General features: G+C 40.8%; 1 pseudogene; it reads right to left on the bottom strand.

Moving 5' to 3' along the window:
• Positions 1 to 282: 282 nt before the first annotated feature.
• On the bottom strand, positions 283 to 20,576 carry LOC125998870 (E3 ubiquitin-protein ligase TRIP12-like; annotated as a pseudogene).
• Positions 20,577 to 24,483: the final 3,907 nt, after the last annotated feature.

The raw sequence follows: 24,483 nt of genomic DNA, 5'->3' as shown, positions 1-24,483 counted from the left end.
TTTAAAGGGTTGGCTGTAACCTCCATCACCCAAATTGTGCAAAGTGTTGAAGAGGATTATAGTGAGCTTATTAATCGCCTAATGGAAGCAGCTGAAAGAGCCTTGAAGGAAGAGGCTATTGATAAGGACAAGATCTTATATGAAATGATCTGAGTGTGTAGTGAGGCTGATCCCTTTGCCCATAAGGTTTCTCAGACGGTTCACTTGGCCACCTGGGCTGCCTTTAATCAAGCAGCCAATAAAGAATGTTTTAAGTGTGGAAAAATGGGACATTTTGCTTGCCTATCCCCGGGGAAAAGGAACCGCCCTCCAACCTTGCAGGCTGCTAGGCTCCCGGTGCCAGCCTCGATCTGCCCCCGCTGCAGGTGGACAATACTTGCCATTCCAAAACGGATGCGGCTGGCAATTCTCTGCCTTCCCTTCAGGGAAATGGACAAAGGGGCCAGCCCCGGGCCCCTCTTTTAGCCTCCTTCCTGCCAGCCTCGGGGAACAGCCAGCTCAGGCCCTGCCACTCCTGCTTGATACCTCCACACCAGCCATAGATCAACCCCGTGGCCTCTCAGAACCAGGTTCCTCTGACATCTATTGGATTAGAAAAAGAATCAGCAACTCTGTTTATGTGGAATTTATAATAAGAATTATTGTCAGATTTGTGTATTAAATTATGCAGCATGAGTGTGCCTTTTCTAAAAGCATTTGTGTAATTAAGTTTTGTCCATTGGGTGGTGTAAAGTAATTATTAAAACATTGGACATTAAAAAACCTTCTAAATTCAGGTCTGTAAGGGTTAAAAAATTCTCTAGGGAGAAAGAGCAACAGGAAGATAAGGGCACTAAACTTTCTTTGTTTATGCCTCAGGAACTTGAGCAAGATAACAACTCTATCACTTGTAATAATAGATTTAGTAAAAGAAAAAACTTTTGGTGTTTTAAAATTCAAACGGACACAAAAGAGTTAAAATTTGAGTCTTTTATATTCCTATTAGAAAATTTATTTTGATTTTTAAGACATTAAAATATATATATTGGCTAATTTTGTTAAGCATCAAGTTAATGATTTGCAGGTAAAACCTATTCAGGTACATTATCATCGCTTAGACTTACAGGACAAAGGCTTCCCAGTGGAAACCTGTGAAACTATAAACAACACCGCATAAGTTATAATAAGGCTTCACAGGAACAACTGTGAAGACATCCTGGCATGGTACTTTACCCCAGCATGGGCCCTTAAAACGGCATGTCAAGGAATACTGCATGGCCTGCGGGCTAAGTTTAGCAAGGTTAAGTCAATTAATAGGGCAGTTTGGGAAAATCCAAAAAATAAGGTTTCTCTTTTTCACATCTTGCTTAATAGAGTTGCCCATCTCTATCCTGAAATCTTCTAGTGAGGCCACGCACTGGTTCCTTTGGAATCTCAGGACTAGAAAACCTGACTATGACAGGACACAATCAGACCCAGAGTATTTGGAATTAGAGCACGAAAACATCATTCATGAGGGCTGAGCCTATGCAATGGCGAAGCACAGTGACATATAAGGAGACCCTGGAACACGACCACTTTGGGCACCTTAACTGAGTACCGTCCATTGCAGTGGGATACTGTAGGCGATATACCTCGGTGAAACTCCTTTTAACTACAAAATCTGTGCACTGCTTGGCATTTGCATGACGAAAGTGATAAAGTTAATCCAAACAGGTTAAATGAAAATAATCCAGTGCTTGCCATGTAAAGTGGGCTAACCTTAAATGGACACCTGGACCTCTCTGTTAAGCAACAACGTATTGGCTATATTCCTATGTTTGGACAATTTTCTCTAGTATTGCCATGGGAACATTGACTTCCTTCTCCTCTTGTTATACAGGCAACACCTGATCTGGGAGCTAAAGACCCTCTAAGAACAGACAGAAAATGCAGGATTAAAATGAAGAGCCTTATGACAGGCATAGAATTTTGCTAAAAGCAGGCAGATTTGAGAATTGATTGTTAACCATTTAAGATTTAAAAGCACCAAACAGGGAGCCATAAAACAGGGAGCCTCGAGAAGTAAAGGTAAACATTTAAGATCCCCTTATCTGTATATTCCACCTGCGGGAGTTAGGTTCCATTAACAATACATCCCGACATGATGGAGATAGAGCTCATTATCTGCACATTCCATCTCACCTGCCAATGGATCCTGTTTTTCTTTTTTTTTTTTTTTTGGTTTTTGGGCCACACCCGGCATGCTCAGGGGTTATTCCTGTATTCCTGGCTGTCTGCTCAGAAATAGCTCCTGGCAGGCACGGGGATTTGAACCAACCACCTTTGGTCCTGGATCGGCTGCTTGCAAGGCAAACGCCGCTGTGCTATCTCTCCGGGCCCGGATCCTGTTTTTCATCCTGTTCAATATATTTACCTCTTATTGACATATTTACAAGTGGAGCTGTGCCCACAAAAAAGTAAAATTATGTGGAAAATGTTGAGGTTAGCCTTTTAGACTAATAATGTTAATTTTAGGAGCAATTAATATTATAAAAAGTAACTAAATTTTATAAGCAGGTTGACAACAAGTATAAAATATAATTTCGGTCTTAAGCTCTAGGTGTGGAAATGCATCAAATGTCTTTAACTATATTTTATAATGATCTAAAAATTTTGTTAATTTGGTATATAATTTTTTTTTTTGGTTTTTGGGCCACACCTGGTGGTGCTCAGGGGTTACTCCTGGCTCTCTGCTCAGAAATAGCTCCTGGCAGGCACGGGGGACCATATGGGACACTAGGATTTGAACCAACCACCTTAGGTCCTGGATCCGCTGCTTGCAAGGCAAACACCACTGTGCTATCTCTCCGGGCACAGTATATATTTTTTACAAATTATTCACTCGAAGTCTTCAAAGTAGGAACAGTTGTTTTTTAAAGTCAGTTTTTCATACTTTTAATAGTCATAGTTTATGCTCTTGTGTTTAATCATTGAAATTTTAGCACTTTATTGCAGCTGTCTTACTGTTCTACTATGAAACTAATTTAAAGGAAACCTGTTTATTTACAGCAGATGATATCAATGTCTTCTAAGTAATACACTGATCTGGCTACAACTGGGTTAATGCCAAACAAATTGTGTGATGTCAGTGGTTTCTTGCCTCAGCATCCACTTATAAAAGGATAAGCCAAGGGGAAGATCCACCACCCTGAAATCCAGGATAGCCTTAGCCACTAGTTTTCCTAATAAATGAAACTTCATCTTGACCTTTGCAATATGAGCTGGCTTAGCTGTCCTACCAAAAGGAAGAGCAAATAGGCCCTGGAGGTTTTGAATATAATTGGTCCCTTCTTAGCTTCCTTTTGGATTGTTAATAATGACTTCTTTACCTCTCCAGACTCATGTCAGTTCTCTGCAGCTCCTGAGACACAAGTGCATAAAACTCCAGTGTAAGTCCAAGACCTGTACCAACCTCATTTTCATACTGGATTTCCAACATGGCCCTGAAGCTGCCAAGATCCCTGTGTGGGTTTTTCCCTATCCAATCTAGGTGCAACTCTGTTATACTCAGAATTAGACTGGTTGATTTCTGAGTTGGTATCAAGTAATCTTTGCATTGCTCAGTGCTGATCAAATGCAGTTACATAAAAGAGCATTTTTTGTTGCCCCATTTGTTGGGTCCCATTTACTCCTTTGTTAATTGTTTGTGTGTCCACAAAGAGCTCCCAGAATGAGAAATTGATCCCCATCTTCTTATCCCCTTTTGGGGGAGATCTTGGTAACATTTATCCACAGCAAATAATCCACACAGACAAGAGGGTTGAGGGGTAAAAGGTTGAGAGAAGAGGTTCCTTTTTCAGCCTGCTGCACGCTCCAAAAAATACCTGGAGCCAGCCAGCCAACTCTGGAAAAAGACCCTGAACACCTTGCTCCCAAACTATTTAATCAGCTCTCAACAGCGCCCACACCTGGAAGGTCCAGGTGGGATAACAGGCAAATAATAATCTTATGGAAATATTTTTATATATAACAGTTGAGTATCAAAAGGGAAAAAAGGCAGGTTTTTCCTACTTCAGTAAGCCACGTTGAGATGTTTCTTGTCATGTACTAAAGGATCTTGAAGCTGTCTATTTGCCTTTGTTGTCAATTTACTATTAATAAAGTCATTAGTTGGAATAATCTTCTTACATACTGCATTATCATACAAATAATACCAGTATCAACTGATGCATGTAAATCTCTTAAGAATCACATCTTATGATGGGTCTTCAAAAGTTATGTTTTCAAGTGGTGTGGGTATGAGATAAACCTTTTTTTATTTTTATTGTGGCCAAAGTGAATTACAAATCTTACACAGTGATATTTAAGGTACATAGTGACAATAAATGAGGGCCTTTCCACAACCAGTGTTGTCCTGCCTTCATCCCTGTTCCCAAGCATATATCCCTTATCTCCCTCCTTTATCCCCCAGAATGCTAGTGTAACTAAAAGCATATATGTTAACACTAATGCAAACTTTTTTTTGCAGTTCCAGATATTTTTACTAGTGGTTTCTAAAAGGTTTAGAGTCAAAGTATCACTGTAAAACCAATGTTAGTGTGGCAATTATCGTTTGCATGGGCCCACCAAAGTATGGGGGTCATGGGAAGGAAAAACTTTGGCCTAAGTACAAGGAGACCCTACCCCTGAAGTTTCCTGACATAAGACCATTTCTAGGCTCCAGGCAAACTAGTTTGTCCAATCCCAGTCATTGTCTGTAGTGCCCATACAGTTATATTTTTCAGTCTCTGTTATTGGTCTCATGTTTCTGTATTGAAGGTCCTGGAATCTGTATATCCTACATTGAAGTCAGGATGGTGCGGAGCGGCATCTAATTTCAACTCACAATTAACGGGCAATGCAGAAAGACCTGTCCAGTACGCAGGTCATTGTTGTTTAAATCTTCTCAGTGTTAAGGGAAGACTCTTTTGAGTAAATCGATGTCAGAGCAGCAGTAGGGTCTTCCCTGGTAGAGGATTGCTTCCAGGTGATGTCATAGACAACTTTGGATGATTCATAAATGGCTTCCCTGGTTCAGAAGTGACTGGAAAATGCCCAAACTTCTGAGGCCTGTTCAGGTCATTATGTCAATGTTCAGGGTTGGTTTGTAAAGTTCCATTGCACCACAACATTTGTGTGTTCCTATCTCTATTAAGAACTTATTTGTATGTACAGTATTTTCCATTTTAATGTACCCATGCAAACAAGGAATAATGCCACCTGGCATTATCAGCGCATAAGGGGCCACAAGAACAGGTCCAACAATCCCCGTGACCTGGTTCAAAAATAAGCATTAAACCGAGGGACTCTTTCACCAAAATTCCTTATTGAACAGTTCACAGAGAGAAAAAAAAAGATAAAAAGTGGGGAAAATAAACCATCTAATTTAAGACAATGGACACTATTGTCACCGTTTAAGAAAATTTGTGTGTTCCCATCTTTATAAGATAAGAAAGTGTTTGTATATAATTTCCCATTTTAATGTACCTATGCAAAGAAAGAACAGTATCACATGGCGAGATTGATGCCTATGGGGATGCTAGAACAAGTCCAACAATCCAATTGACTTGGATCTTATATAAACCTTAAATGGAGGGACACTTCTACAAACTTCCTTATTTAACAAATAACAAAGGGAAGGAAAGATAGAGAGGGACTCTTTCACCAAAATACGTTATTGAACAGTTGACAAAGAGGAGAAAAGATAAAAAGTGGGGAAAATAAACAATCTAACTTAAGACAGTGGACTCAATTGTCACCATTTCTGGGAACTAATCAGAAACCTAGTATGGTAGCAACCACAGTTACACAATGAAAGAAGGAAGAGACCAAGAGGCCACTGAGAGTAAACAAGTAGGTAAAGAGTACTGGCCTCTTTCCAGTCTGAGAGTCCATCCTCTCATTTTTATTTAGAAAATATATGGTACCCCCACCTGAACTGGTCTCTTCCCAACCTGAGAGTCCATCCTTCCATTTTTATTTAAAATATATATGATACACACAGGGGCGCTGGTCCCCGTGTGGTTTTTGAAATGGAGACCAATGAGAAAAAAAATACCAGTGAATGTCACGATGTATTATCCCGACATACACCAGTGCTGCATCGGCCTGCTATCCACCCCATATGTCCCCCCCTTAGTTTCGGGAGAGAAAGGGGGAAAGCCTGATAGAGTCCACCTGGGCTGGTAACCAGGAAAATCCTGGAGTAGGGGAGGAAATAGGAGAATGGCTGGAGGCCTGCCAAACCTCCCAGCACCACCAAGCTAGGGAGAATGCCAAAGGCATAGGGTGTCCCCTAACCCCATACCTGGGAAGAGCTGGCCTCCAGGATCAAGGCACCAGAAGCCAGCTATCTGCTCCTCCTCCCTAGAGTAGGGAGGGGGGAAGCCTGGAGACACCTAATAGAGTCCACCTGGAACTCACAGCAGGCCGCCTGAGGTGGCACTCAGGCCAGGCCTAGAGTCCAGGGGGAAATAGGGGAATGGCTGGAGGCCTACCAAGCCTCCCAGCACCACCAAGCTAGGGAGAATGCCAACAGCATAGGGTGTCCCCTAACCCTGGTATGAGATAAACTTCTAAAGGATTTTTTGGGTTTTTTTGGTCACACCCAGCAGCTCAGGGGTTACTCCTGGCTCTATGCTCAGAAATTGCTCCTGGCAGGCTCAGGGGACTATATGGGATGTCGGGAATCGAACCACTGACCTTCTGCATGCAAGGCAAATGCCTTACCTCCGTGCTCTCTCTCTGGCCCCAACTTCTAAAGGATTTGACACACTCCATCATGTCAAAGTTCATCATGGTTTTTTGCATTTCTTGGGAAAGTTTTTGGGGAGCTCGTTGGGCTCTTCCTCGTTTACCACCAACACAATCTTTATTTACTTTCTTCATCCTCTCTCACGGGCTTGTACCATATAGTATATGTCCTTATCCAAATACTGACTCTTCCAAAAGGATTGCTCTCATCGTCTGTGGACTACCTTTTATCCTCAGCCTGAATAGTGAACTGCCGCACTGCCTGGTACACATTTATATTGTATGGTAGCAAATGTTCTTTAGTAAAAACTGAAGCCTGTGTCTTACATTTCCTGAATTTAAGAACTAATCAGCCAAAGACTCATCTATTTCTTCATCATTACTGTCTTCATCATCTTCTCTCAATCTTCCATATTCTCAGTAGTGCCAGCCCAGTAGGATCATAGCCTATCTGATGGGAAAGATTACCAAGCTCAGTGAGCCTCAATGGTAACAAGAAGACTAGTTTAAAAAAAAGAAAGATAGAAAAAAGAAAAGAGGAAAGAAGGATCCCTCTAGTCAAAACTGAGTCGAGGCTGGAGCCACAGCCTCTTCACAGAGGGGAAGGTGCATGCCTTGCACACAGCCAACTGATCCCCAGCATTGTATTGGGTCCCAGGAGCCCACTGGGAGTGATTCCTGAGCACAGAGCTGGGAATGACCTCTGGACAATGCCGGGTGTGGCCCAAAAATAAAAACAAAAAGTGGGACAATAATACAATGAATTGTGAGAATGTCAGAATGTCAGCAAGACCTGGTGGAAAAGGCCGGAAGAGAGTGTGGTGAGCCAGAAGGGAGTTTGTGTATTTAGTGGAGAAAAGACCCAGGTCAGCAATCCATCTAGGGCAGTGGTTCTCAAATAGTGGGCGCAAGGCTCCATAAAGAAAGGCGTGTTTGACCTCAGCAAACACTGTCATAACAAGCTAAGCCCCGTGTTTATGTCTCTGTATGTCTCTGGAGCTGAGAGTTGCTGTGTCCTGCTTCAAACCCACTTCAAAAAGCTATGCATTGCAAAACGTGCTCATTGTAGCCATTCATCCAGACATCACCTCTCATTAAAAAAACAGCTCACATTATTTTATATACTTTCGTTTTGCAGGTTAAATTTACAGATACTATTTACAGTAAAAAAAAGAATATAGCTGCTATTTGTCATCAGAAAAAAATAATCTTTACAATAAAGGACTTCCAAAATAGCAAATGAGAAAATGTACATTAAATAACTGTAATAAATAATATGTTAAAATATAGAGAAATTTTAGAAGGACACCTATATCTCCAATTTATGTGTTTTGGTCAGCTTCTCCACAAGCTTATTTAGCCACTTATACACTTTATACTATTAAAGCATACGTTTTCAATGTTAGTGTATTAATTTACTTTTAGTTATTCATATTATTAGTGTTGAACTAAGAAAATCACACAATGTCTATTAAACTATCACAGAATTTCCATAATTTTATTTTTCTTACAGTTTATTAGACATGGAGTTTATCAGGCAAAACTTCTGCTTTTGAAACCTAATTTTCCTTGGATGAGATCAATGATAAACTATAATGATTTCTTATTTGTTTCATTCATAAAATTACTCAAATGTAAATGGCTTAATAAGTATATGCTACTGTAAATGATAAAAAATATAGGTAAAGTAAAATAAGTGACTGTTATTAAGAACTGACAGGGGTCTCAAACTCAATTTACCTGTGGGCCACAGGAGGCAAAGTCAGGGTAATCCTCGAGTGCAAAGTCAGTAGTAAGCCTTGAACATTGGGGGGTGTGACCCAAACAACTAAAACAAAACAAAACAATACAAAAAAAGGTGCTCTAGGGCAGGCCCACAAAATGTTGTACGGAGGGCTGTTTGTGGCCCGCAGGCCGCGAGTTTGAGACCCCCTGATAAAATATGATTATGAGTACATTTCAATTTGCAAAATCAGTATAAAGTGGAATATATGTCAAAATAAATACAGCATAGGAATAAATGTTAACTAGAAAATTGCATTTTAATTTCTGCTTTTTGGGTTCTTAATGTTTGGTCTTTTTTCATTTTACCATTTCTATTATGATCATGTATTCAAAATCTTATAAATAATTTATAAAACTTAATGTCTAGATGTTTTATAAAATCAACTTAAATATTTCTTTATGAACCTAACAGGGTCTTCCTTTGTCAAGGGTATAGAATATTGTAAAAGTAAAATCTCATAAATTAAACTTTCTTCCATTCCTTTATAAAAAAGAAATACTCCTAAACAGTTACTATAAAACTAACATCACTCTGATACCAAATGCACAGAGAGAGACACTACACAAACACACAAAGAATTAGATGCCAATATTCTTTTTTTTTTTTTTTTTTTTTTTTGGTTTTTGGGTCACACCCAGCGGTGCTCAGGGTTTACTCCTGGCTGTCTGCTCAGAAATAGCTCCTGGCAGGCATGGGGGACCATATGGGACACCAGAATTCGAACCAACCACCTTTGGTCCTGGATCGGTTCCTTGCAAGGCAATTGCCGCTGTGCTATCTCTCTGGGCCCAGATGCCAATATTCTTAATGAACAGAGATGCAACGATTCTCAAAAAACTAGCAAATAGAATCTAACAAATCATCAAAAATATGCTATACTTGGGCTGGAGCAATAGCACATTGGGTAAGTTGTTTGCTTTGCATGCGCCTGACCTGGGTTCAATCTCCAACATCCCATATAGTCCCTTGAGCCTGTCAGGAAAATTTTTTGAGTGTAGATCCAGGAGTAACCTTCAAGCATCACAGGTGTGGCCCCAAAACAAAACAAAACAAAAAAATGAAAAAATCCTATGTATACTATGATCAATTAGAATTCATCTCGGGGATGAAAGAAAGGATGGCTTAACATATGCAATAATATACACCATATCAACAAAACATAAAATCAGATGATAATAGCAATGGATGCAGAGAGAGCATTTGACAAGATTCAGTGCCCATGCATGATAAAAACTCAATAAATAAGAACTGAAGGATCTTTCCTCACTAAAATAAAATCAATTTACCAGAAGTCCACACAAAGATTCTACTTAAAGGGAGAAATCTAGAAGACTTTCCTCTAAGATCTAGCACAACAAACGTTTGCCCACTCCCACCACTTCTATTCAATATGGTACTGAAAGTACATGCCATATCAATTAAGCAAAAAAAAAAAAAGATATCAAGGATATCAAGATAGAAAAGATATCAAGAAAGGGCCGGAGAGATAGCATAAAGATAAGGTGTTTGCCTTACATGCAGAAGGATGGTGTTTTGAATCCCGGCATTCCATATGGTCCCCCGAGCCTGCCAGGTGCGATTTCTGAGTGTAGAGCCAGAAGTGGCCCCTGAGCACTGCCAGGTGTGACCCCCCCCCAAAAAAAAGAAAAGAAAAGCAAGAAGTAAAATTCTTACAACTTGTATGTAAAATTACCCCACATGTAATATCTCTAAGTCCAGGTGAATGAGTCTGAATAGGGTCGTGCGTGAAATAAACCAAACCAGGCTGAGGGCGAAACACGTATAGTCTGGTTGTCTTCTATCTTGTCTCTCCCCAAGCTACCTTTCAGAACTGTTTTTATGAGTACAGAGACCAACCTCAGGTGGGCAGTAAGAGCAGAGTAAGTACATATAGCTCAGACTATCCTGAGCCAGTCCCACTGAGGCTTACATGTAAAACAATCTCTTTTTGGAGCTAAAACCAAGTTGTAAACAAACAAATACAAAGAAACCAGGTATGATCTTTGTTTTTGGTAAAATAAAGTGTAACCTAAGAACTACCCCTTCTTTATTCAAAAAATTGAGAGATATACATAAGCCATATTCTGTTGTTCTTTGTAAGAGGCAGTAACCACAGCTTAGAACTTAAAAAAAGTGTTTCTTATTTTGCATAGGCACAGTAAAAGTTGGCTGTAATAGCATCAAAGTTTAGACTGAATACATCATTCTCAAAACAATCAGCTTTTCCCCTTATCTCTCTCACAATACATTTTCACAGACTTCTCTAAACATAAACATTAGAACTTTTATGCAGATACACTTAATTCAAAATTCTTCCACCAAGCACTGTAATACAAGTCTAGAATATCCAAGTTCCTTTCCATAAACTTCGTTAAACAAAATCACAAGAACATTTCTGCAGATATATATAGTTTGAAAATAAATTTGCTAAAACATTTACATAATGAGCACTGTAATAAAAGTTACAGGAAACACCTCATATTTTAGGACAGACACCAAGGATTGAAAATAATTATACAAGCCACTGGAAAACAAAAAATATCTGAGACAACTGAATTTCAATCAACCTCAAAAAAGAAATGAGATGCAAGGATGGACACTAACTAATTGATCAAGGGAACAATAGACCAAGAAGTACTAAATCTAATCAAGATATACACACCAAATGTTGGGTCAACAAAGTATATTAGGCATTTGTTCACAAACCTAGAGAAATACATGAATGGAAATGTGATATTGGTGAGAGATTTCAACACGCCACTCTCATCATTGAACAGATACACTAGGCAGAACATCAGTAAGTACATAAGAGTCTTAAATGAGGGGGCTGGAGTGATAGCACAATGGTAGCGCATTTGCCTTGCAAGTGGCCAACACAGGATGGACCCCATAGTCTCCCAATCCTGCCAAGAGCAATTTTTGAGCACAGAGCCAGGAGTAACCCCTGAGTGCCCCAGGATGTGGACCAAAAATCTCCCCCTGAATTAGGAACTAGAAGAGCTGGGACCAATGGCTAGAGACCATCCATTCTCAAAAATGTAAATATACATTATTCACTGGTTTACAGACGTTCTCTAGGACAGAACACATTTTAGGATATAAGTCCAACTTACAGAAATTCACAAACTTAAGTAGCATGCCAATCAACTTATTAAACTACAATCCCACAGAGATAGAGATTGATTATAAAAATAAGACGTGGGGGCCGGGCGGTGGCGCTGGAGGTAAGGTGCCTGCCTTACCTGCGCTAGCCTAGGAGACGGACCGCGGTTCGATCCCCCGGCGTCCCATATGGTCCCCCAAGCCAGGAGCGCCTTCTGAGCGCATAGCCAGGAGTAACCCCTGCGCGTTACCGGGTGTGGCCCAAAAACCAAAAAAAAAAAAAAAAAAAAAAAAAAAAAAAAAAAATAAGACGTGGAGAAACTCTTTAACACCTGTATACTGAACAGCATGCTGCTTAATAACAGCTGAATCAAAGAGGAAATAAAGGGAGAAATAGATTCCTCGAGACTAATGATAATGAAGAAACAAGTTACTCAAAAACCTATGGGAACAGAAAAAACAAAAAACAAACAAACAAACAAAAAACAGGAGAAACTCAGTGATAGAGGCCTACATATGAAAGGAATAAAAGGCCCTCTGTCTGTGACATCAGGCTGGAGAAATCTGCCCCTGCTGTGTGATTACCAATTGGGAGAGACTCTGCTTGTCGGCTCTGTATGTTTCTCTACTGTTCTGTCTCCTGAACCTCTCCTGAGTGGGCTGAGAAGGGCCCAGCAAAATCACTCTCCTAGAGGCTCCAGAAGAGCATGGCCGCTCTGCTTCACAGCAAAGTGCTCTTTCTAACTTATGAAGCACAGCACAACACACAGAAAAAAAATCTACTACAAGCGTGACAATGGGGAAACCCTGCAGGCAAACACCATGCACAGAGAATGAAGATAGCTCAGATGATCCAAAAAATACCAATCATCTGATTAACCTCTCAGATAAGGAGTTTAGAATAGAAATATGGAGGATCCTCATCAAAATCAAAGAAAACATAGCTCTAGCTGAACAGAACAAAAAGACAGAAATCAGAAAACTCCAAACTGAAATAACGGATCTGAAAAACATGGTACCTCAACTGAAAAACTCACTGAACAACCTCTCCAACAGAGTAACATCAGCTGAGGACAGAATCAGTAAATTGGAAGATCAAATGCAGAACAACTCCATACAGCAAAAGACTGGAAAAAACCTTAAGGCAAACTATCAGGAAATGGAAAAAGTACTCAACAAATGCGAACAGATGAAAATAGAAGTCTTTGATAAACTCAACAGAAACAATATAAGAATCATTGGAGTCCCAGAGGTCCAGGAAGGAGATCCCCAGGTACAATCAACAGTCAAAGACATCATCACAGGGGCCGGAGAGATAGCATGGAGGTAAGGCGTTTGCCTTTCATGCAGAAGGACGGTGGTTCGAATTCCGGTATCCCATATGGTCCCCCGTGCCTGCCACGGGTGATTTCTGAGCATAGAGCCAGGAGTAACCCCTGAGCGATGCCGGGTGTGACCCAAAAACCAAAAAAAAAAAAAAAAAAAAAAAAAGACATCATCACAGACAAACTCCCAGAGCTAAGGACTGCATGCAATCAAATTATTTATGACTAAAGTGTACCAGCTAGAAGAGACCCAAAGAAAAACACACCAAGACGCATCCTAGTTACAATGACGAATCCCACAGATAGAATATTGAAAGCAGCAAGATCAAAAAGGAAAATTACATTTGAAGGACCATCCATAAGACTTACAGTAGACATGTCACAAGATACTTTCAAGGCCAGAAGAAAGTGGTGGGATATTGTGACAAGACTGAATGAAATGGAGGCTTTACCTAGAATACTGCACCCAGCTCAACTCACATTCAGGTTTGAAGGAAGGATACCTAGCTTCACAGATAAGCAACAGCTGAAAAACTTCACAGATGCAAAACCAGCCTTAAAGGAAAAACTGAAAGGTCTATTTTAAGACAACACAGACCAACAAACATACCAAACTTATACAAAAAAATGACATTAAATCCTATGACAATCATCTCCCTCAATGTCAATGGACTAAATGTTAAGAGACACAGAGTGCGGGCCCAGAGAGATAGCACAGCGGCATTTGCCTTGCAAGCAGCCGATCCAGGACCAAAGGTGGTTGGTTCAAATCCTGGTGTCCCATATGGTCCCCTGTGCCTACCAGGAGCTATTTCTGAGCAGATAGCCAGGAGTAACCCCTGAGCACCACCACGTGTGACCCAAAAAAAAAAAAAAAAGAGACACAGAGTGGCAAAATGGATCAAAAAGAGAGACCCAACCTTCTGCTGCCTGCAAGAAACACACCTGAATAGTCAGAACAAACAAAGTCTCAAAATGAAAGGCTTGAGGAAAATCATCCAAGCAAACAGAACCCATAAAAAAGCTGAGATGGCCATATTAATGTCAGATAACACAAACTATATATTCGGAAAAGTTGTAAGGGACAAAGATGGACATTTTGTACTAATCAAAGGATATGTAGAGCAGGAAGAAATCACTCTCCTAAACATATATGCACACATTGAGGGACCACCAAAGTATTTAATACAATTGTTGACAAATCTGAAAGGGAAATAAATAATAACACAATAATTGTGGGAGACCTCAATACAGCCCTTGATAGGTCAACCAGACTGAAACCCAACAAAAATATACTAGCCCTGAAAACAGAAATGGAAGAAAGAGGACTAGTAGATATATATAGGACGCTCCATCCCCAGAAACCTGGATACACATTCTTCTCCAATGTATATGGGTTATTCTCCAGAATAGACCACATGCTGACACATAAAACATACCTCCATAAAATCAAGAGGATAGAAATTTTGCAGGCTGCCTTCACTGACCACAAGGCCCTGAAATTAGATGTGAACTACAAAGAGACACAGAAAAAGAATGTTAACCACAGGAAATTAAACAGCCTGTACTGAACAACCAGTGGGTCTGAGATGAAATCAAAAAGGAAATCAAAACTTTCCTGGAAACAAATGACAATGAAGACACAAACTATCAGAGTTTATAGGACACAGCTAAAGCAGTACGGAGAGGAAAATTTATAGCATTTCAAGCACACATCAGGAAGGAAGAAGGGGCATACCTGAATAACATAAAGACGCAGCTCATAAAATTAGCAAATGATCAACAAAAGGAACCAAAAATAGGGAGACAGAAGGAAATAACAAAGCATAGAGCGAAATCAATTAAGTGAAAACCCAAAAAACAGTCCGAAAGATCAACAAGAACAGAAGTTGGTTCTTTGAAAATATAAACAAGATTGATAGAGCATTGGAAAAATTCACAAAGAGAGAAACTTGATAACCTGTATCAGAAATGAAAAGGGGGAGATTGCTACAGATATTGTAGAGATTCAAAGGGTAATCAGAGACTACTTTGAGAAACTCTATGCCACCAAATAGGAGAATCTGGAAGAAATGAATAAATTCTTTGACTCCTACAACCTTCCATGGTTGAATAAGGATGATGTAGCATATATAAACACCCCCATCACCATTGAGAAAATTAAAATGGTAATCAAATGGCTGCCCAAAATCAAAAGCCCAGGCCTAGTTGGATTCACTAATGAATTCTTTCAAACCTTTCAAGAGGAACTACTACCAATCCTGGCCAGGCTCTTTCAGGAAATTGAAAAAAAACTAATACACTTCCAAATAGCTTTTATGAAGCCAATATCACCTTGATGCCAAAGCCAGACAGAGATGCTGCCAAAAAATAAAATTACAGACCAATATCTCTGATAAAAACAGATGCAAAAATCTTCAACAAAATACTGGCAAATAGGATCCAATGCCTCATCAAGAATATCATTCACTATGATCAAGTATGTTTCATCCCAGGAATGCAAGGATGGTTTAACATCCATAAATCTATCAACATAATACACAACATCAACAACAAGAAAAATAAAAATCACATTATCATATTAATAGACACAGAGAAAGCATTTGATAAGGTCCAACATCCATTCTTGATAAGAAAAAAACTTTCAGCAAGATAGGAATGAAAGGAACCTTTCTCAATATAGTTAAGGCCATCTACCACAAGCCAATGGCAAATATCATCCTCAATGGAGAAAAACTAAAAGCCTTTCCTCTAAATTCTGGTACAAGACAGGGCTGTCCTCTCTCACCACTACTATTCAACATATTACTGGAAGTACTTGCTAGAGCGATTAAGCAAGAAAAAGGTACTAAGGGAATCCAGATAGGTAAGGAAGAAGTCAAACTCTTACTGTTTGCAGATGACATGGTACTCTACTTAGAAAACCCTAAAGACTCTACCAAAAAGCTTCTAGAAACAATAGAATCATATAGCAAGGTGGCAGGCTACAAAATTAACACGCAAAAATCAATGGCCTTTCTACACATCAATCATGATAGGGAAGAAATGGACATTAAAAAAACAACACCCCCAAAAAAACACCATTCACATTAGTGCCACACAAATTCAAATATCTTGGAGTCAAATTGACTAAAGACATGAAGGACTTATACAAAGAAAACTATAAAACACTGCTTCAAGAAATAAGAGAGGACACTAAGAAATAGAAACACATACCCTGCTCATGGATTGGCAGAATTAATAAAATTAAAATGGCAATACTCCTCAAAGCATTGTACAGATTTAATGTGATTCCTCTAAAGATACCCATGACATTCTTCAAAGAAGTGGATCAAACACTCCTGAAATTCACTTGGGACAATAAACACCCTGAAATAATTAAATCACTCCTTGGGAAAAGAAATATGGGAGGCATCACTTTCCCCAACTTTAAACTGTATTACAAAGCAACCGTTATCAAAAAAGCATGGTATTTGAATAATGACAGACACTCAGATCAGTGGAATAGGCATAAGTACTCAGAGAATGTTCCCCAGACATACAATAACCTAATTTTTGATAAAGGAGCAAGAATTTCTAAATGGAGCAGGGAAAACCTCTTCAACAACTGGCTAGCCACTTGCAAAAAAGCGAACTTAGATCCCCAGCTAACATCATGTATGAAGATAAAACCCAAATGTATTAAAGACCTTGATATCAAACCTGATATCATAAGGTATATAGAACAACATGTAGGTAAAACACTCCATGAGATTGAGATTAAAGTCATATTCAAGGAGGAAACTGCACTCTCCAAACAAGTGGAAGAAGAGATAAACAGATGGGAATATATCAAGCTCAGAAGCTTCTGCACCTGAAAGGAAACAGTGCCCAGGATACAAGAACCACCCACTGAGTTGGAGAAACTACCCAATACCCATCATATAAGGGGCTAATATCCAAAATATACAAGGCACTGACAGAACTTTACCAAAATAAAAAATCTAATCCCATAAAAAATGGGGAGAAGAAATGAACAGACACTTTGACAAAAAAAGAAATACAAATGGCCAAAAGGCACATGAAAAAATCACAAATCATCAGAGAGATGCAAATCAAAACAACTATGAGGTACCATCTCACATCACAAAGAATGAGAACAAGCAGTGCTGGCGGGAATATGGAAAGAAAGGAACTCTTATCCACTGTTGGTGAAAATGCTGTCTAGTCGAGCCTTTTAAGGAAAGCGATATAAAGATTCCTCCAAAAATTGGAATTTGAACTATCATACGATCCAGCTATATATACCACTCCTATGAATATACCCTAGGAACACAAAAATATAATACAAAAATCCCGTTCTCACACCTATATTAATTGCGGTGCTATTTACAATAGCCAGACTCAGGAAACAACCAAGATGCCCTTCAACAGATTTATGGCTAAAGAAACTGTGGTACATATACACAATGGAATATTATGCAGCAGTCAGGAGAGATGAAGTCATAAAATTTTCTTATACTTGGATGTACATGGAATATATTATGCAGAGTGAAATAAGTCAGAGGGAGAGAGAATGACGCAGAATAGTCTCACTCATCTATGGATTTTAAGAAAAATAAAAGACGGGGCCGGAGAGATAGCACAGCGGCGTTTGCCTTGCAAGCAGCCGACCCAGACCAAAGGTGGTTGGTTCGAATCCCGGTGTCCCATATGGTTCCCAGTGCCTGCCAAGAGCGATTTCTGAGCAGATAGCCAGGAGTAACCCCTGAGCACTGCCGGGTGTGGCCAAAAACAAAAACAAAAAAAAAAAAGACATCCTTGCAATAATTTTCAGAGACAAAAGAGAGGAGGGCTAGAAATTCCAGCCCACTACATGAAGCTCACCAGAGTAGTGAGTGCAGTTAGAGAAATAACTACACTGAATTATCATAACAATGTAAATGAATGAGGGAAGTATAAAGCCTGGCTAGAGCACAGGCGGGGGTGGGGTGGAGAGGAGAAAGATTTGGGACATTGGTGATGGGAATGTTGCACTGTTGAAGGGGGGTGTTCTTTACATGAATGAAACCTAACCACAATCATATTTGTGATCAAGGTGTTTAAATAAAGATGTTAAAAAAGTAAGCAGTTTGGGCTCGGAGAGATAGCACAGTGGCGTTTGCCTTGCAAGCAGCTGATCCAGGACCAAAGGTGGTTGGTTCAAATCCCGGTGTCCCATATGGTCCCCCGTGCCTGCCAGGAGCTATTTCTGAGCAGACAGCCAGGAATAACCCCTGAGCACTGCCAGGTGTGACCCAAAAACCACACAAAAAAAAAAAAGACCTAAGATAGTCAAATCAATACAGAAAAACAAGAAACTGTGAGGATACTTATTACCTAAGTTGAAGCTCAACTACAAAGTCATAGTGATCAAAACACAGGATATTGGAAGAAGATAGACTTTTAGACCAATGGTTTAGAAAAGAGTATTCTGTGACAAACCTTGAAGTACATGGTCAGCTAATCTTTGACCAAAAAAGCCAAGAATTTGAAATGTAACAAAGACAATCTCTTCAACAAAATAGTTTTGCAACAATTGGTTGAGTCGACTGCATGCAAAACAAATGCCTTACCTGGTGTGCTAGCTCTCCAGCTCTCGATACTTTTAATGGAAAAAGAAAAGTAGAGAAATGCCAAAGCATGCCTCTACCTGTCCCCCCAGTCCTTTGCCCCCCTAATATCACAATGATTTATGAGATCACTTCTGGGAACATAAGTGAATCAACCATGTGTGTTCTGGAAAAAGTAGTCAATGTGTAATTAGCCCTACAGTTGTATAGCACTATAGGGTTTGAGCATATATTAACCCCTGTTCCATCCCAGAATTTGGTGTCCCCAAATTCCCACATACATCAGCCTAGTATCTACTCCAACTTCTTAGAGGCTGGAAGACAGTACAGTGGAAGTTAGATCACCAGGATCTAGGAAGCTCTTGAGTACTTCTGAGGTGGTCTAGATAACCTCCAGCACCACAGGCCAGGCAAATCTGTAGGCCCTGGGACTATAACATCACCTAGGAATCAGGCTTATTACAGGAATAATAACCAGAGTCCACTGAGCACATCTGAGGCCCTACTGAAAACCAGAAAAGTAAAATTATGAAATAGAAAACTAAACAGTCCACCCCTACACACAATAATCGTTTTGTTTGGGTACACAACTGGCTATGCTCAGAGGACCATGCAGTGCAGGGGATCAGTCCTGGGTTTTCAGTGTGCAAGAATGCTTTTGGTCTGCCTTTGACCTCTCCAAACTCTCTTTAATCTAGTATCCATCAAGTCTCAGTCCTCCACTCACCAGCCCTCCCCAAGCCTTCTACTTCCTCCTGGCCACGCCCCCAAGCATATCTTCAAATACATCCTGGGGCTTGCACTCTTCCTTCCATGACTCTTAATACCACACCACCACAGCTTTATACCACTAAGTCTTTGGACCCGTCTTTCTTATTGGTGCCCCAATCTTAAATCAACCAGTTTAGGGGCCAGGAGACAGTATGCTGAAATAGACTCACTCTCATGTCTGGGGTGGCTTGGTCCAGAACATCAAATCTATCGGCATTATAGCGCCACCTGGTGGGTATAAATACTGCAGGGAGAAACCCCCATATTCTCTGAGAACCACTAGGGGTCCCACACATCCCCACCCCCCAAATCACTCTCCTCTCCCATGATTTCGTTTCATGGCACAAACACAGCTGTCCTTAAGGCACACTGTAGTACATCTCTACAGTCAAGCTATGCCTGTCCCACTCTGCTAGTTGTTTGCTTAAGGCCTCAAACCTTCCATTCCCGACCCTGACACCTCCTGGCTAGACTCATCTTCAGATATACCCTTTCCCCCCACTACCACTCCTTCCTTCCAGAGGAGTTAGGCTCTTATACTTAAGGTCTGCACCACATTCAAGCCCCCTACCTGGCTGCCGCCTAAGGGGGCCTTAAGCTATCCACTCCCAAATGGTTCGGTCTAGGGCCTTGTAACCAGGAATCTCAATCAGGCCTCTATAGTTCACCATTACAATGTGACCCTCATCAACTTTACCATTCAATGCCATCAATCAGCCAAGCAGGCATCCCATCTGCCCTCCACCTGCCACCTCCATACAGTCAGCCAGCCTTTCCAGATCAATCCACCCACACCACCATACCCCACACATACCAAGGTATTTATGACCCTGAGATTTCTTATCCCACTCCACAAAAAAACTTTTGCCATAGTTCATAACACTATATAGGGAAATTTAAAATATTCTTTTTGCACCACAACCGGTGATGCTCATGTTCTCCTGGCTAACACTCAGAAATAGCTCCTGGCTTAGGGGACCAAATGGGACCCTGAGGATCGAACAGAGGTCCATCCTGGATGAGTCGCATGCAAGGACTCTGGTCCCAACAAACAGTATTTTATAGGGTCTTAAAATTCCATGAAAGCAGGCCATTTAGCCAAAATCAGCTCCAAAGTGTAGTGGGTGTCAAGTGTCCAGAAATGTTCCAATCCTGATTTTAATCATCTGCTCAACTAGTATGAACTTCAGGATGGCCCCACTTGAGTGCCCATCACATCCCTGCTGGTCACCTACCTGCTGCTTCCATGTATAGCCAAGTCACTCACACTGGACACAAAGACGCCACTCAGAACTCAGGATTTGAGACCACTACACAGTATGAACTGTATGCAGGTTTATATAGAGCTACAGTTTGTGGCATCAGAAATCTGACATGCTACCAATACCCATCTATCACAGCACCACTTACTGTTTCAAGATCCCATTGCAATTTATTTGCAAATAGATGATACAAAAAGGAAGTTTCCACATCCTGGAGTAAGCCCCCCAAATACATGTCCCAGCATCTGGTATAAAATGCCATTTTATAAAAAAAATGTCATTTTATGAACAGAGCCCAACCCTATTTCTGTATCCTGGGACCCCCAAATTCATTTTGCATGATGGGGATTGGGACTGACATGATTTTAATTTGAGTGGAGTTTGGTGAACTCAGTTCATTCTTTGAATTTTTGAGTCTTCTCTACCCATTGTCTAGCAAATTGCTGAAAAGGGGGAGCGAGAATGGGACAGGGTGGAGGAGGGTGGAAGGGTTTGTTTCCAAAACAGTTCCTGAGATCATGATAGTTAGCATGTTAAGCAACAACTGAGCGGGTGCAATGATGTTGGTGTCTTAGCAGCAGTTCCTAACTATGGCATTCACCCCACAATTCTCTAAACCTCAGAGCTACACAAGGCCTTTTGGTGAACATTCTGAAGTGCAGAAATTAGTAATGGAAGGAAAAATGTTTTCTAGCACCGGAGCAATAGTACAGCAAATGGGAGACTTTCATTTCGAACAGATGATATGGGCTAGATCCCCAGCACCCCATAGTCTCTTCTTCACCACCAGGAGTGACCCAAGAGTAACCAGTGAGTATAGCAGAGTGACTCCAAAAAATGTTTACAAGTTTTCTGAAGTAACTGTATTAATTCTGTAAACCACAATGTTTAAACCGATTCATACTTTTTTTTTTTGGTTTTTCGGGCCATACCCGTTTGATGCTCAGGGATTACTCCTGGCTAAGCGCTCAGAAATTGCCCCTGGCTTGGGGGACCATATGGGACACCAGGGGATCAAACCACGGTCCTTCCTTGGCTAGCGCTTGCAAGACAGACACCTTACCTCTAGTGCCACCTCACCGGCCCCCCATTCATACTTTTTAAGAAATGTTTACAGGGGTGGAGCAGTGGCACAAGTGGTAAGGCGGCTGGCTGCCTTGCTCGCTCTAGTCTAGGACAGACCGAGGTTTGATCCCCCAGCGTCCCATATGGTCTCCCGAAGTGATTTCTGAGCGCATAGCCAGGAGTAACCCCTGAGTGTCACTGGCTGTGACAGAGGAGGAGGAGGAGGAGGAGGAGGAGGAGGAGGAGGAGGAATGTTTACAGGTTATTTTAATTGTTTTTGGTTTGGGCGCTACACCAATCAGTACTCAGACAGTGCTGGGGAACATGTGATGTAATCTAAACCCCTCTTCTGCTTGTGCTCTTCTCCAGCACTACACATTTTACGTGTCTGAACAAAAAATATAAATGCCTGGGATTTCAAATACTGAGATTAAAAATAAATTTCAGGGCCCGGAGAGATAGCACAGTGGTGTTTGCCTTGCAAGCAGCCGATTCAGGACCAAAGGTGGTTGGTTCGAATCCCGGTGTCCCATACGGTCCCCCATGCCTGCCAGGAGCTATTTCTGAGCAGCCAGCCAGGAGTAACCCCTGAGCACTGCCGGGTGTGGCCCAAAACCCAAAATAAATAAATAAATAAATTTTAAATAATTGTAGTCTATTTTGTGTTAGCTGCTGTTACCAAATCTTATGTAGACTTAAGTCCTTAGGATGATTTATTTTTAATTTATTTTACTTTGGAGCCATACCATGAGCTCAGGAGTCACTTCTGGCAGGGTTCAGGGTACCATATGGGATTCTGGGGATAGAAGCCAGATTGGGTGCATGCAAGGCAAATACCATACAAGCTATACTATCACTCCAGCACCAGGACACTTCTTTTAATAATACAATAGTGGACAGAGGCAGTAAGAGAGTGAGTTGGGTGCTTGCCTTGCATGGAGCCAGCCAAGGTTCAATCTCTGGCGTATGATTCCCAAGTACGACCAGGGGTAATTCTGAGTGCAGACAGAAGTAATCCCTGAGCAACATCAGTTACCTACCCTCACTCCCCTCCAAAAAAGATAAGGGTTGGAGGCTGAAGAGTACCATGGGTAGGGTGCTTACATTGTATACAGCCAACATAAGTTCTATCCCTAGAACCCCATAAAAACCCCCTGAAGTGATTGTGAGCATAGAACCAGGAATAAGTCCTGAAACACTTATTTTATAATACCATTAGTTCCAAAAACTAAATATAAGTTTTCATATATAAAGGTACTTTCTAAATTGATGCGAAATAGAGTAAGTGTCTCATTATTATTTTACCTCTAAAACAACTTACAGTTACTACTGCAAGACATTTTTGGAAAATAAGTGTCACAAGTATAGGAAAACAACAAAGGACAGTGGCCTTTCCTTTGAAAGGCTTATAGGGCCAGAGAAATAGCTCAGTATTTCCATGCAGGAGGTACAGATTGGCCCAAGCACCACAGTCTACAAAACACTACCAAGTTACACAAGTACACAAATAACTTTTTTTTTTTTTTGGTTTTTGAGCCATACCCAGCGGTGCTCAGGGGTTACTCCTGGCTGTCTGCTCAGAAATAGCTCCTGGCAGGCACAGGGGACCATATGGGACACCAGAATTCAAACCAACCACCTTTGGTCCTGGATCGGCTGCTTGCAAGGCAAACGCCACTGTGCTATCTCTCCGGGCCCCACAAATAACATCTTTCGACTAGAGCTGAAGTAGATTGGAAATAAATTTGATACATTTTTCCCAATAGAAGGGGGCTAAATCACATATGAAAAAGTTAAATACCTCCCTTGCCTCAATGTTTTTTCCCAGAAGTATGGGGAAATGTGTCAGGACACACCTGGCAATGCTCAGAGATGACTTCTGGTGGTACTCAGGGGACTACATGTGGTAACAGAGTCAAACCAGAGTCATCCACATGCCTGGCAAACACCTTACCCTTGGTACTACCTCACAGGTCTCTCTTGACATTTAAAAAAAATGCAGCTGATGTAGGACAGACAGTGGTTTGAACCTTGGCATCCCATATGGTCCTCCATGCCTGCCAGGAGTGATTTCTGAGTGCAGAGCCAGGAATAACCCCTGAGTGCTGCTGTGTAAGACCCCTCCCGAAATAAGCACAAATCCACATTAGTACTTTGAGGAAAAAAATACACAGATGTAGGGGCCGGAGAGATAGCATGGAGGTGAGGCATTTGCCTTTCATGCAGGAGATCATCAGTTCGAATCCCGGCCCCCCATATGGTCTCCCATGCCTGCCAGGAGCAATTTCTGAGCCTGGAGTCAGGAATAACCCCTGAGCACTGCCGGGTGTGACCCAAAAAGCACAAAAAAAAAAAAAAAGAATACACAGATGTTGGGAATTATCCAATTATTTTACTGGAAACATTTCCACCTTTATGTCTGAAAAACTAGCCACCAGCCTCTAAATACTACTCAAATAAGGAGCAAGCAGGGAGGAAAATAATTTAGCTAAGTCAAAAATAGTCAAAGAGGGACACTACAAACAAGGAAAATATTTAGCCAATAATCAATTATAATAAAAAAGACACTGCAAACAAGCTAGATGAAGCTGGAGTTGTCCTAGTAAAGTGAACCAAATGAATAGGTGTGCTAGAAGTCAAAGGTATTCCTGTTTTAATGGATCATATGCCAAGCCACTACATTTGGCTATGAAACAAATTATGAACGTCATGTGAAAATCTGGTCTCTTTGTTGTTCGGGAGTTGCTCAAATGTAGATTTCATCATTGGATAACCCTGTTATTCTATCCAGCACTTAGTATAACAGAATACAAAATAAGTTAGTTACA

Source organism: Suncus etruscus, chromosome X, assembly GCF_024139225.1.
Source record: "Suncus etruscus isolate mSunEtr1 chromosome X, mSunEtr1.pri.cur, whole genome shotgun sequence".
NCBI classification, from domain to species: Eukaryota; Metazoa; Chordata; class Mammalia; order Eulipotyphla; family Soricidae; genus Suncus; species Suncus etruscus.
The sequence above is the reverse complement of the archived record's forward strand: the minus strand, read 5'-3'. Positions and strand labels throughout refer to the sequence as shown.